The sequence below is a fragment of the Podarcis liolepis genome (assembly GCF_965112155.1).
Source record: "Podarcis liolepis genome assembly, chromosome: 10".
NCBI classification, from domain to species: Eukaryota; Metazoa; Chordata; class Lepidosauria; order Squamata; family Lacertidae; genus Podarcis; species Podarcis liolepis.
In genome coordinates, this window is record NC_139562.1 from 5619153 (window position 1) to 5632681 (window position 13529).

The 13529-nt window shown below is 48.7% G+C and overlaps 1 protein-coding gene across 12 annotated transcripts in view; it reads left to right on the forward strand.

The window, feature by feature from the left end:
• Positions 1-494: 494 nt before the first annotated feature.
• NRF1 (nuclear respiratory factor 1) overlaps positions 495-13529 on the forward strand; it is a 74390-nt gene continuing 61355 nt past the window's right edge. For 10 of the 12 annotated variants that reach the window (XM_083461376.1, XM_083461377.1, XM_083461372.1 and 7 more), the window contains exon 1: positions 495-1864. The gene's annotated coding sequence lies outside the window, so the exon portion shown is untranslated. The remainder of the gene's footprint in view (positions 1865-13529) is intronic. The other 2 variants (XM_083461373.1, XM_083461383.1) reach the window with 1 other exon arrangement.

Genomic DNA, 13529 nt, shown 5'->3' on the forward strand with positions numbered 1-13529 from the left:
TTTCAAATCCCACTCACGTCTATCCTACCTTGTAGGATTGTTCTTAGAATGAAAGGAGTGAAGAAACAGCAAAACCCATGTATGCCACCCTCAGTTCGTTGAAGGAAAGGTGGGGTAAAAAAATGTGATCTAATATGAAAGTGAGATGCAGTTTCGTATGACCTGGAACTGGCAACCATAATGTTATGTATTGATTTTGGCTACCTTCAGTTGAAATAATTTTGCAATGCTGAAAATACACAAGGATGTTCCTATGAACTGAAAAGACTCAATGGCCCAATTTGAATAAAACGGCATGTGCTGCTTTATATACATAGATGCAAATTCAGGACTCCAAGCAAATAAAGGTGTATGCGTGTTCCACAGCGCTTTGCAGCACACCCTACAGTCCAGTATTATTATTATTATAATAATAATAATAATAATAATAATAATAATATATTTATTCCACAGTCTTGTTCTATGGCAGGGACTTAAGGTGGCTTAAAGATAAAATAGCTGAAAACAAAGGGGTGGGGGTCATTAAAAACAATTAAACATTAATAGAATTTAAACCATATATATATATATATATATATATATATATATATATATATATATAATCTATTTAAAACATGCATACAATTACCATAAAAACAGCACAGCACCACGCCTCTCGTTAAAAGCAGTTGGCTGCCCAAAGCTGTCATTATGTATTTATTTATACTGTACATAAAAATGTAAAAAGTAAGTTCTAAAAAGGCTAGTGGCACAGAGGCGAAGGCCAGGAGACAAGTGGCCTCGCCCTCCCATCCTCTTAACCACCCCCACCTTATTGGCCATCTTTTGCCCAGTATTGCTTGAACTGTAGATTGTAAGCCCTTCGGGGCAGAGGCCTGCATTTCTTCCCGAGCCTGTTTTGCAAAGCCACGAGGGTGCCGCTTTAACTGGCCAATGCTTGACGTCCCATGCCCCTGCTTATCACCGGGCTCTTCCCCGCTCCCTTCACTACCACCACCACCCTCCCTCCTCATTTCAGGGGGCGCCTCCTCCTCCTCAACATGGCGACGGGCGCTCATTGCAGAAAGAACACCCGAAGACCTTCCCAACATGGCGAGCCTTCCCCCCCGCCCTCCTCAACATGGCGCCGCCTTCTCTTCCGAGCGGCTAGCGCCCTTCCCATCATGGCGGCCGCACAGCCCGCTCGGATCGGGGACGCTTTTGCCAGCCGACCTTCCCAAAATGGCGCCCGTTTGTCTTCTTCTCCCCCCCCCCCCAACTACGCGCCCCTCTTTCCGACCCACGCCGCCAGCTCTCCAGGCCTATTAAAAGCCTCCCCCCGTCTTCCCTCGGTCGTTTCTCTACCGGCGTGAGGAGGATTAAAGTACAGAAAACCCCACCAAGCCCTCCTTGCCCTTCCCATCATGGCGGCGCGGCGGCTCCCCTCACGCCGTGCGTCCTCCCTCCCCCCTCCCCTCCGGCCTGGTACTGCTCCTGCCACCACCGCCCGACTCGAGTGCCGCCCGAGCTAGGCCCGTTCTGAGGCGCCCGCCTTCCCGGCTTTATTTCCCCCCCTTTTGCTCCCGCCATCGCGGCAGCGGCGGCTCCTCAGCCGTGAGGTGAGGCGGCGAGGCCTCCTCTCAGCCTAGGCCGCGCCTGTTCCCCTCAGCCGAGCCCGAGGAGGGGCGCGCGCCCGCACCCCTCCTCCTCCTCCCTCCTTCCCTCGCTCCCGCGTGTGCGGGTCTCCCGCGCCCAGTCGCAGCAGCCGCCTCCTCCTCCGCCACATCCCGCCGCCGCCCTCCTCCTCCTCCTCCTGCCTGCCTGCCTGCCTGGCTTCTCCTTCTTCCTCCACGGCGCAGGCCCGCCGCAGCGCAGCCGCTCTGAGGTGAGTGTCCTACCGCGCAATCTCCCAGCAGCTCCTCACTCGCCTCGCGCCAGACCCGGCGCAGCCGCAGCAACGCGGGGGCCCCGCACCTCCTCGCCCTCCGCCTCCTCCTCCTCCTCTTCCCAAGAAGAAGGAGAAGGGGGAAAGGACCGCGAGCCGCCCCCGCCGACCGGGCGCGCGCGCGCTCCGACCCGCCGACCCCCCCTCACGAACACCCCCCCCCTCACACCGGGGCCGCTGCCGCCCCCTCTTGCCCCCGCGGGCCGAGGCCTGACTAGGCCCCGAGGAGCCTCTGAGGGGAAGGAGGGAGACTTAGGCCGGCCGTGAGGGGGGGGGGTTCCCTTTAAAAAAATAGGAGGTTATTTTGACCCTCTTTATGAGGGGGGGGGAGGATGAAGAGACCCTAACTCGGGGGGGGGAAGGGCTGTGTTGTTGTTGTTGTTGTTGTTGTTGTTGTTGTTGTTATTAATTGCACTTATTTTATTTCCCGCCCTCTTTTCGCGCTAGGCCGCGACTCCTGGGGTAGATTTGCACGGCTACTTTATATTCCGTTTCCCCCCCCTTTTTTTCTTAATCCTGGGCGCGGGAGGGAAAGGGGCGCGCGCGCCTTTTTCGGGGAAGCCCCCTCCTCATACACAGACTCAGGGCAGTGTCAAGATGGGGGTCTTCCTATTTTTCTTTCCAACCCCCCCCCCATCTGCTTTCTTTCCAAATCCTCCTTGATTTTGGATGTGGAGATGGGGCGGCCTCCTGATGAAATCCAGGATAATTCCAAGCAGCCAAGACCAACCTCACCCTTCTCTTTCCCCCTTAAATAGGAACCCCCTTTTTTGTCCCACCTCCCCATTTGGAGGAAGCGGGGGCATAAGGTACTGGTTGGAAAGCAGTAACTTTCAAGGATTTGTCTGCCCCCCCCCTTTTTCTTCTTTCTTTACTGGAGGCCAGAGACTTTTTTTAAAAAAAATTTTTCCGTCTTCTTGCACAAAGGGGAATTTTAAAGTTGAAAGGTGGGGCAAACTTGCCCTAAATAAATACATTTAATCTGTTGATAAGAAGGGAGGCAGTCACCAGGTGTTTTTTTGTGGTGCGGGGGGGGGGGGGCATAGGAACCCAGCCTAATCTCTATTGTTGGGATTCCTAACAGAAGTGCAAACTTCTGTCTCAAGTTGATTCCCCCCCACTGACGGCTCTTGATCCCCCAGTCATTGAGAAGGGTGGGCCCTTGCATCGAGAAATAATGTGTACCACTGAGATATTGACAATTGAAGGGTGTATAAATTCCGCTAAATAAATATATTTCTCCTGGGTTCTGGTTATATGTAGACTTGCATCTTTTTAATGTTTAAATGCGCCCACCCCAATCCCTTTGGACAGTGCAGAAGGGGACCATAGTGCAGGTGCCTAACCTATTCCCACAGTCTTTACCTGTCCCTAAATTGGTGTGTGTGCTTTTACCCTTTGACTGGTTGGCATAGAAGGAGGATTCCCTTTTTGCCTGAAGAAATGCAGGGTGCTCCGTCCAGGGTGAGGATCCTTGCAAGAGAGCAAATCTGTACTCTTAGACAGGGAGGAGATGGATTCCTTAGACAGCTCTCGTTCCTGGAAATGGGTGGATTAAGGCTTGGAAGTCTTTGGTAGGGAATGCTAGAAAGCTCATGGCTCATTGGCTGTGCTAAGGAAGCTGTAGCGAAACTATCATTGCTCAACTTGCTGCTGTAGCTTCCCCCAAAAAAGCAGGGTGGGGGAGGGAGAACCTGTGGCCCTCCATTTGTTGGAATACAACTCCCATCATCCCTCACCCATTGACCATGCTGGCTGAGAGTTGGAGGGCCAAAATCTAGAGGGACACAGGTTCCCCATCTCTACCAATGAGGGCCAAGGTTGTTGCCCAATTCCCTTCCCTATTAGAACCCAGGCACTGGAGAAAAAGGCAGATATCTCACTGGTTCTTTCAGTATGTTCAGGGCCTAGCACAACCTTAAGTACCCTGCAGTTCAGGATCTGGACCACAGCGTTGGAGATGCCTTTAGTTTGTGCATTTGGTGTCTTGCAAGTGCCTTTCAAAAAGGAGTTCTCCATTCCTATCCTAGACTCCTTCCTTCCTTCCTTCCTTCCTTCCTTCCTTCCTTCCTTCCTTCCTTCCTTCCTTGTTCTTTCCAATATGTTTGATGTGTGAAGGGGCCGCTGGGTTTTAACCCCCACATTAACTCTGTCTCGGAAGCAGGTGATGTACGAAGAGGTAGAAGTTTTGTCTACTAACCCTCTTCCCAAACTGTGTTGGGAGGAATGAGCCAAGGCTCAAAGTTGCTGTAGCAGAGGAGCTGCTTGTCAGGGGAAGTGGCAGACTGCCTGTCCTTTGCATATCAATAGAAACTGGGTGTGGTGGAGTTCCTTTTATCTAAGGCAGGCTAGGCTTTGAACTGTGCAGGGCTGCAAGGGCACTGGAGGAGAGAGAGGGAATGGCTTCTTCCCCAGACCTATGGTTATGTGGGAGTGGTTTGAATAGGACTTAGTGCATTTAACACAACTTGGATAAGAAGTGTATGGCGGAAGCTGTAGTGCAATTTGTTTGAAAGTTAACCTCTGTGTACCAATTTTTCTGGTGTACTGGAGGCCAGAGACTTGTGCAGATACAGGACTTATGTCTCAGTGTATCTGAAGAAGTGTGCATGCACACAAAAGCTTATACCCAGAACAAACTTAGTTGGTCTCTAAGGTGCTACTGGACAAAAAAATTATTTATTGATTGATTTTATTTCTGCATCAGACTAACACGGCTACCTACCTGAATCTAGATACAGCATATGTAAGACACTTTGGTTAACATTGCATTTTGTCTGGCATAACTTGCCGTGTTAGAAACTCAGATATATAATCTAATTGCCCATTGGCACCTTAAACCTGGGTTACAGTTGCCACAGTGGAGTTTCTCGGTGTCTTTTCCCCCCAGTGAAGTTTTCTTGAACAAAAAGTATTGATTTCATCTCTATACTACTTTATATTTTGAAGAACAACTCTCAAAGTGGTTTGCAACGTTTTAAAACATCAAATGAAACAATCCAGAATAGAACAAATGAAAGCTTCAAGGAAAATATTTCAGATCTTTCTCTAAGTGACATTTTGCTTTCCCCAGTCTGGCGTCCAGAGATCCCCACATGGTCATCGTAGGAGCTGTGTCAGTTGCAAAACACACATGGTGCCTGACTAATTTCTGACAATGGGCATAAGACATTAGGAGGGACACCAGCACTAGCCCTCTACACCAGAAGAGAGAAGCTGGGTCAGTTGCTTGTAGCTGCAACTTCCTATAGTGCATTAAGGTGCAAAGAATTTTTATCCTTGTTAGAATTGCAGCCCCCCCCCCCAGTTTTTACGCAAGAGGGAAACAGTGACAGCAAAACTGGGTTTAAAATAGGTTTCTTTGATATGCAGAGGACCCTTAGAAAGTGTTATCTGGAACCAGGAAAATTCATCTGTTATCCCACAAGGATAATTTCTCCCTGGGCTTTTTTCTTTCTTTCCTGAAAATGTCAACCTTTTTTTTTTGCTGCATTCGTGTTTCAAAGCGGAGTGGAGCTTCTGTGTCTGCCGTCTCCACTTCTCTTTAGGCTTGCTTCAGACAAGACTCATTTCCTACGAGGAAGTAACTGAAACCGCTTCTTTAAATTGCAGTATGATTGTAAGCATTTCTCCTGAAAGCAAGTCTCGCTGCTCCTTACTGCCTTGATCTCCACACATGATCCTCCTACACAGGATGCTTTCACATATCCTTGCTATCATTCAGTTCTTTGCCAAAAAAATTCTCGCCCCACCTAAAACATGTAGATAAAATTTCTGCAAGAAGGAAAGAGGTGTGTGCGTGCAATACACATACAGTGGTACCTCGGGATGCGAACAGGATCCGTTCCGGAGCCCCGTTTGCATCCAGAAGCAAACGTAACTAGCGACGGCACGTCTGCACATGCGCGTGCCGCTTTTCACCACTTCTGCGCATGGCGGCATTTTGAGCGCATGTGCGAGCGGCGAAACCCGGAAGTAACGCACTCCGTTACTTCCGGATTGCCGCAGAGCGCAACTCGAACGTGCTCAACATGAAGCATATTCAACCCGAGGTATGACTGTACACGGTTAATGTACATAACTTAAAGCAAATGTTTTTGACACACAAAGTGAATGCTGTGTCAGTAGAGATACAGGCTGGATCTAGACCAGGGGTCAGCAAACTTTTTCAGCAGGGGGCCGGTCCACTATCCTTCAGACCTTGGGGGGGGGGGCGGACTATATTTTGGGGAAAAAAATTGAATGAATTCCTATGCCTCACAAATAACCCAGAGATGCATTTGAAATAAAAGGACACATTCTACTCATATAAAAACATACTGATTCCTGGACCGTCCGCAGGCCGGCTTGAGAAGGCGATTGGGCCGGATTCGGCCCCCGTGTCTTAGTTTGCTGACCCCTGATCTAGACACACCGAAGAAGACAGGTAGAGAAAAAAACAGGACTCCATATCTCCATCTGATGGCACAATGTTACATTGCATATACAATGCATTTGTTGTTTAGTTGTGTTCGATGAATCACTTTTTCTTTACTAGTCTAGCTGAGTTCACTGTGATTTATAGACTTACAGTGTTGGGCCAGAACAAGAGAAACACATTCAGATCCCCTGAACACTCAAGGTTCAGATCAGACAAAAGAAGTCACTTGCACAGCACATAGATATTGGGAAGGAGACAGACCATAAGCCTGTGTTTGCATATAACACTAAGCCAAACTATAGTTTGGCTCCACGTAGAGCATCAGGAACAGCAGAGGAATGAAGTGGCCGTGATTTTTCATCTTGGACAGATATCGGCACACGTATTCATTCTTGCTATACTTCAGTTTTGACTTAACTTAGTTATAGATAAACCAGACCGCAGTCTCAGGACAATCCGCTTCACGGAAATGCTCTGAGCTTGGCAGTAGGATGAAAACAGAAATGTAGCCTAAGAAAAATAATCAGAATTTAATGGAAGTACCGTATTTTTCGCCCTATAAGACGCACTTTTTCCCCTCCAAAAATGAAGGGGAAATGTGGGTGCGTCTTATGGGGCGAATGCAGGCTTTCGCTGAAGCCTGGAGAGCGAGAGCGGTAGGTGCGCACCGACCCCTCTCGCTCTCCAGGCTTCGCGGACCCCTCGGCAAGCAGCGGGAACGTTCCCGCTGCTTGGGGAGAGTTGCAGGCATCCTGAAGCCTGCGCGCGCTGATCTCAGCGCCTGCAGGCTTCGCGGATCTCTCCTCAAGCAGCGGGAACCTTCCCGCTGCTTGGGGAGAGTTGCAGGCATCCCGAAGCCTGCGCGCGCTGATCTCAGCGCCTGCAGGCTTCGCGGATCTCTCCTCAAGCAGCGGGAACGTTCCCGCTGCTTGGGGAGAGCTGCAGGCATCCCGAAGCCTGCGCGCGCTGATCTCAGCGCCTGCAGGCTTCGCGGATCTCTCCTCAAGCAGCGGGAACGTTCCCGCTGCTTGGGGAGAGCTGCAGGCATCCCGAAGCCTGCGCGCGCTGATCTCAGCGCCTGCAGGCTTCGCGGATCTCTCCTCAAGCAGCGGGAACGTTCCCGCTGCTTGGGGAGAGCTACAGGCATCCCGAAGCCTGCGTGCGCTGATCTCAGCGCCTGCAGGCTTCGCGGATCTCTCCTCAAGCAGCGGGAACGTTCCCGCTGCTTGGGGAGAGCTACAGGCATCCCGAAGCCTGCGCGCGCTGATCTCAGCGCCTGCAGGCTTCGCGGATCTCTCCTCAATCAGCGGGAACGTTCCCGCTGCTTGGGGAGAGCTGCAGGCATCCCGAAGCCTGCGCGCGCTGATCTCAGCGCCTGCAGGCTTCGCGGATCCTTCCTCAAGCAGCGGGAACGCTCCCGCTGCTTGGGGAGAGTTGCAGGCATCCCGAAGCCTGCGCGCGCTGATCTCAGCGCCTGCAGGCTTCGCGGACCTCTTCTCAAGCAGCGGGAGCCACCGCTGGGCTCCCACGGCTTGCAGAGAGCTGCCTGTTTGGGGGCTGGGGTCGGGGGAAGCTCGGGCTGCCCCAGCCCCGCGCCTGGGGGGAAATAATTTTTTTCCCTTTATTTCCCCCCCAAAAAGCTAGGTGCGTCTTATGGGACGGTGCGTCCTATAGGGCGAAAAATACGGTATCTTCCCACACTAGAATTCCAATTAACGTTTTGTGATAAAAGCAAGAGTCTAGTAGTACAGTCATATGTCTGGTTGTGTTTGCTTCATGTTGCGGATTTTCGGGTTGCGAACGCGGCAAACCTGGAAGTGTATACTTCTGGGTTTCGCCACATGCGCAGAAGCGATTGCGTGCTTTGTGCGTGCGCAGAAGCGATCTACGCGCTTAGCACATGCACAGAAACGCTCTTTCGCGCACGCACAGTAGCAACACTCACAGACTTTTCAAGGTGCAAAAGGCACCCTGAAACAGATCACATTCGTAAGTAGAGGTACCACTGTATAGCAAATGATGCTGGTGGGAGAAAAATTAGTTATGTTTATTGCTCATAATTCTGTTGTATGGGGGGGGGAAATACTTAATGGTACAAATCAAAGGGTCGCTTACCTGATTTCACTATAGCATTGAGAGTGTTGTAATAAGCAGGCCCTGTTTCCAGAAAACAGAGATGATTTCTTTCCACAGTCTATACTTCCGTCTTCTCTCATGGTCTCTATCATTCAGTATGTTAGCTAGAGGGGCTGTACTTTTGCTTTTAACTTTTGTCTTACCGTTGCCCCACCCAACCATAATACTTTTGTCATGGTCTTGTTTCCAGTGGCATTGGGGCACCGGTCTCCGAAGCCTGGGTGTTGTGTTCCAGCATAGCATTTTAAGCTCTCACCCTTGCACCATCACAAATATGAGGCTGGCAGAGGACAGGGCACGACAACCCCAAATCAACAAGCTGCACATGTAAAAGAATCTGTGAACGGAACAGAATTCAGGGGTTGCTTTGGCCCCCAAGTCTGCCGTAGATTCCTGAACTTGCACATGAAGGCGTATGATTCATAGTCTGACCACTGGTTTATTTAGCCCAGTATTGTCTACTGTGGCAGCAGCGCTCAAGGGTCTTAGGCAGAGATCTTTGTCAACAGATGTTTTAAAATGAGACCTTCCACCACTGAGCTTTGTCCAGCTGCTAACATAGGCCATGACAGCTTGTCACATACTTGGTCTGATTCCACATGCTTTCCCCACTAATGAGTTTTAGGCATAGTTTTGGGCCTACTGGCTGAGTAATGTCCAGGTCCAGTGTGTGTGCTTTTTACTTGCTTGCTATGATGCCGTGTTGCTCTGTAGCTTAGAGTAGAGGGGTACAGACATCCTCCATAGATGTGTTGAGTTTCCAAGGGTTCAGTGGGTTCACCCCACCCCCAGTATGTGGCTAAGGACCTACAGGCTAGCCTTGTGTGTGTGTGTCTATTCAAGGGTTAGTACACATTTATACATATTTTATACATATATAGTGTGGTACCTCTGGTTGCATACGGGATCCGTTCCAGAGCCCCGTTCGCAACATGAGCAGATTGCAACCCGTGTCTGTGGGTCGCGATTTGCCGCTTCCGCGCATGCGCGTGACATCATTTTGAGCGCATGCGTGAGCAGTGAAACCCGGAAGTAACCCTTTCTGGTACTTCCGGGTCGCTGCAGGATGCAACCTGAAAAGATTTAACCTGAAGCAAACGTAACAAGAGGTATGACTGTATATACATACAAATTTTTATTAAGCTTTTGAAGAAAAAAATTATAAAACGATTTCAAACATTAAAATACAGAGTTTGAACCCTTAGACCCCCTTTCACTCCTTCCATGGGTTCCATCTTTAAGATTAAATTTACTGCATCTTTTACCATTATCTGTCTATTCTGTAACTATAACTACCATTAAAAAATTCCACATTACAAGTGTCTTTACATGCCTGCCAAAGATTTTAACTTTTTACAGTGGTCTTTTAGGTAAATTACAAATTTACTCCAGTCTTTAGAAAATACCTGATCTTCCTGGTTTTGGATCTTCCCCATCAGTTTTGCCATTTCCACAAACTCCATTAGTTTCACCTGCCATTCTTTTGTTGGTACTTCTCCTTCCTTCCACCTCTGGGGTAGTAGCATTCCCGCTGCCGTTGTTGCGTGCATAAAAAGTCTTTTATCTTCTCTTGGGAACACTTCACCTATAATACCTAGTACAGCCTTTCTCAACCTGTAGGTCCCCAGATGTTGTTGAACTACAACTCCCATCACCCCTAGCTAGCAAGGCCAGAGCTCAGGGATGATGGGAGTTGTGGTCCAACAACATCTGGGGACCCACAGGCTGAGAACCGCTGAGTCCTAGTAAAAAGGCTTCTGGTTTTTTGACAAATGTATTTTTAAACATTTTCTTTAACTCATATATATCATTTCCCAGAAAGCCTTTACCAGTGTACGTGTCACACTGAGTTCGGTGAGATTTCATACAATTGCAGCCCAAGTTCATTCCCACTTTACATCTTAAGCAGTCATTAGGAGTCACAGCTCCTTATGATCTTGTCACCAACATAATGCTAAGGACCCATCTGTCAATGCAAGGATTTATGCTTTTGCAACAGGACTTCTCCCTCCCCCATCCCCTAAATCTGCTCTGGATTCCCCCCCACCAACCCCTCCCCCCCGAGCAGATTTGAGGAGGGCAGGAGGAGGACAACTGGATTGCACAACTGGAAATCCTTGAGGAGTGGTTACTTAGCACTACTTTGAATATAACCCTGAACATGTAAAGGAGCTATGAATCTGGAAGAGCTGTGCTACTCTTTTGCACTGTGACGGACAGAGAGGCTCCCTGTCCTGCAAATTCAGGAAATCTGTGAAAGACTTAACAAATCTTGTGTCCAGGTGCACATGTGTAAGAACCATAAATGTCATAGTGTTGTTCTGTCTGACAATGGTGTCTGACAACTACTTCTATGGCCGAGTACAGCTGAGGGCACAGATCATCAGTCTTCACTTTGTGTTCAACTGGAAACAGCCTGAGCCCAACACCTCTCAGGATCATCAATCTCCATTTCACCCTTCCTGGGTTCTGGTTATGATATCATCCTTATAATATGAGATCATATAGATGATATAATATAGATGAGATCAGACAGGAAAGAAGCGGACAGATCTCAGGGCCTCCTCAGTGCTGGCCCCTGTACTCTGGAAGTGTGTTAGCAAGAAGATAAACCACAACCTGCTCCTATTTATTTTTGGAGGAGGAATTAATGGAAGACAATTCTTTGTTCTTGAGCCTTTGGTTGGGCTCTCTTTAGCCTTCCCAGCTTCACTTCCTGGGATCAGTCCCACTTCTTACAGAAACCTCATCCTTGCAATGTCAGAGATCAGCGCCTGATAAAGGACGGCAGGGTGTTTGTGTGTGTTGGGGCTCCTTTCACCAAGTGCCCTGTTCTTTCAGCGTTCCTCGCTTGTTCAGCTGGTACATGCAAGTACATATTATGCGGCCGCCTTTCTCTTTGAGGAGGGACAATTGTTTTAAATTGCCCGGCTGCCCTGTATCAAGACCTGTCTTCAGGCAAGCAGCTCAGAGCGCTTGCTAATGAGAATTTTCTCCGATGCCAAAATCCAACAGCCATTTTGCTGTTAACTTACTTAAAACAAAGAGCTGCTTTGTATTCCCCTCTCCTTTTCGCTACCAGCCCAGACTGTTTTTTCTTCTTTTTCAAGACTGTGATTATCTTCTTTTAAAATATGCTGCTAGCAGGGACTGTGCTTTGAAAATGTCAGTCCTGTAGGTGTGATATTTTGGGGAGAGGTTTCTAGGCAGGCAGTGCACACAGAAGGGACCATCGCCCCAATCCTGGTTACTGGTTTGTTTGTTTTCACACAGCCCCCAATCAGCTACTGGCTAGGAATATTTCCATATCACATAGCTGACATATGAAGGCGAGAGAAATACTTCAGCTCAAAAGTAACATTTGCTTGACTGGTTAAAATAGGATATTGGGCCATCTTGACTTTGGTAGAGATTGTTGTTTTCCAAAGTGGGTGGACTTGGAATCAAGGCATGGGCGGGCTTAGAATAATGCTTGAAGTTTATGCTGGCTGCAAATTGACCGCCTCTAGTCTGCTGTTTTCCAAAACCTGCAGATCTTGACTGCTGAAAGAGGAGAACTATCAGACCTTTTGGGCGGGGGGTACGTTGTGTACATTTTTATATAAAGATTTAACTCAACATAGCGAAATGTCTTGAGTTAAAATGTTCAACTAGTAAAGTGTAACTTCTTAGGTGAAAGTGACCATGCTGCATTTCCAGGGGTTTGGGAAATGGTGCTCTGGGTGACTGATTTGCCCCCATTGAGAGTGGAGGTTAAGAGGCACTTTGCTATAGTGCATGGGTAGGCAAACTAAGGCCCATGGGCCGGATCCAGCCCAATCACCTTCTCAATCCGGCCCGCGGACGGACCGGGAATCAGCGTGTTTTTACATGAGTAGAATGTGTGCTTTTATTTAAAATGCATCTCTGGGTTATTTGTGGGGCATAGGAATTTGTTAATCCCCCCCCCCAATATAGTCCGGCCCCCAACAAAGTCTGAGGGACAGTGGACCGGCTCCCTGCTGAAAAAGTTTGCTGACCCCTGGCATAGGACCGATTATGAGCAGCTTTGCTCACATTTATGGCCGGAGTGGGGAACCTTTTTCACACGTACCCATCTGTGCAAGCGTCCAGGGGCCACATGCCACAGTGGTGGGGGGCCAGAGGCAAAAGTAGGCGGAGCAATGAATGAATTTTGCCTTTATATAGAAGGCCTGTTTCTACACCCACCCACACCCCTCTCTATTCTAAATCCTGGCAGCCAAGAGGAATTATGAAGTAGGGCTGATGAGATGTGTGCCCCAAGGAGAGGAGAGGAGATAGGGCTGAGGAAGACTTGTTCTGCCTGGGGAGATTCCCATGGACCCAGGCAGAGAGGCCTGGGGCTTGAAGTTCCTCACCTGCAATTTATGGCATGCTAATCAAAGGTTGCTCAATTCTCGCCCTTCTGAAGTGCTTGGTTTCCGAGCATCTGTTAATTCCCCAATGCCTTTTTAACTTGGTTTGAAGAGTTAGCCTTTTCTAAAAAAGCATTAAAGAACAGATAGTTCACTCTTACATAATGCAATGCAAGGAGACATTTTAAAGACAGTCCCAAATTCTTGGACAGGTGCAATTCAGAGAGTTCTTGGCTGGTTAAACAAAATTCTTGATAACGCCTGGAACCTTTTTCTGCTCTTCAGTGAATAAAAAATTGGTGCTGCTTCTAGTCAAAAGAAGGCATGGTGCAACGAAGAATGCCCTGAACATGTTCTCAACACTTTCCCTCACTTGTCAGTGTCAGTTGTGAACGGGAGCCCCCCACCCCAAGACTTCAGACACAATAAATCATCCAGCGCTTGAAGAAACAAATGTGTAATGTATCTGTACAGGAGTGCTAGGCCATTCCTTCCCCTCCTGATGTTTTTGACTACAGTTCCCATCAGCCCCAGCTAGCATGTCCAAAACATCTGGAGGGAACCAGTTTGCGGAAGGCTGTTAGACAGTTCGGTACTGGTATTGCTCAGATATTTGAGGCGTATCCTTCCTTTCTCCTTGGTCACACATGATGAGCCAGGCTCTGGTATGGTG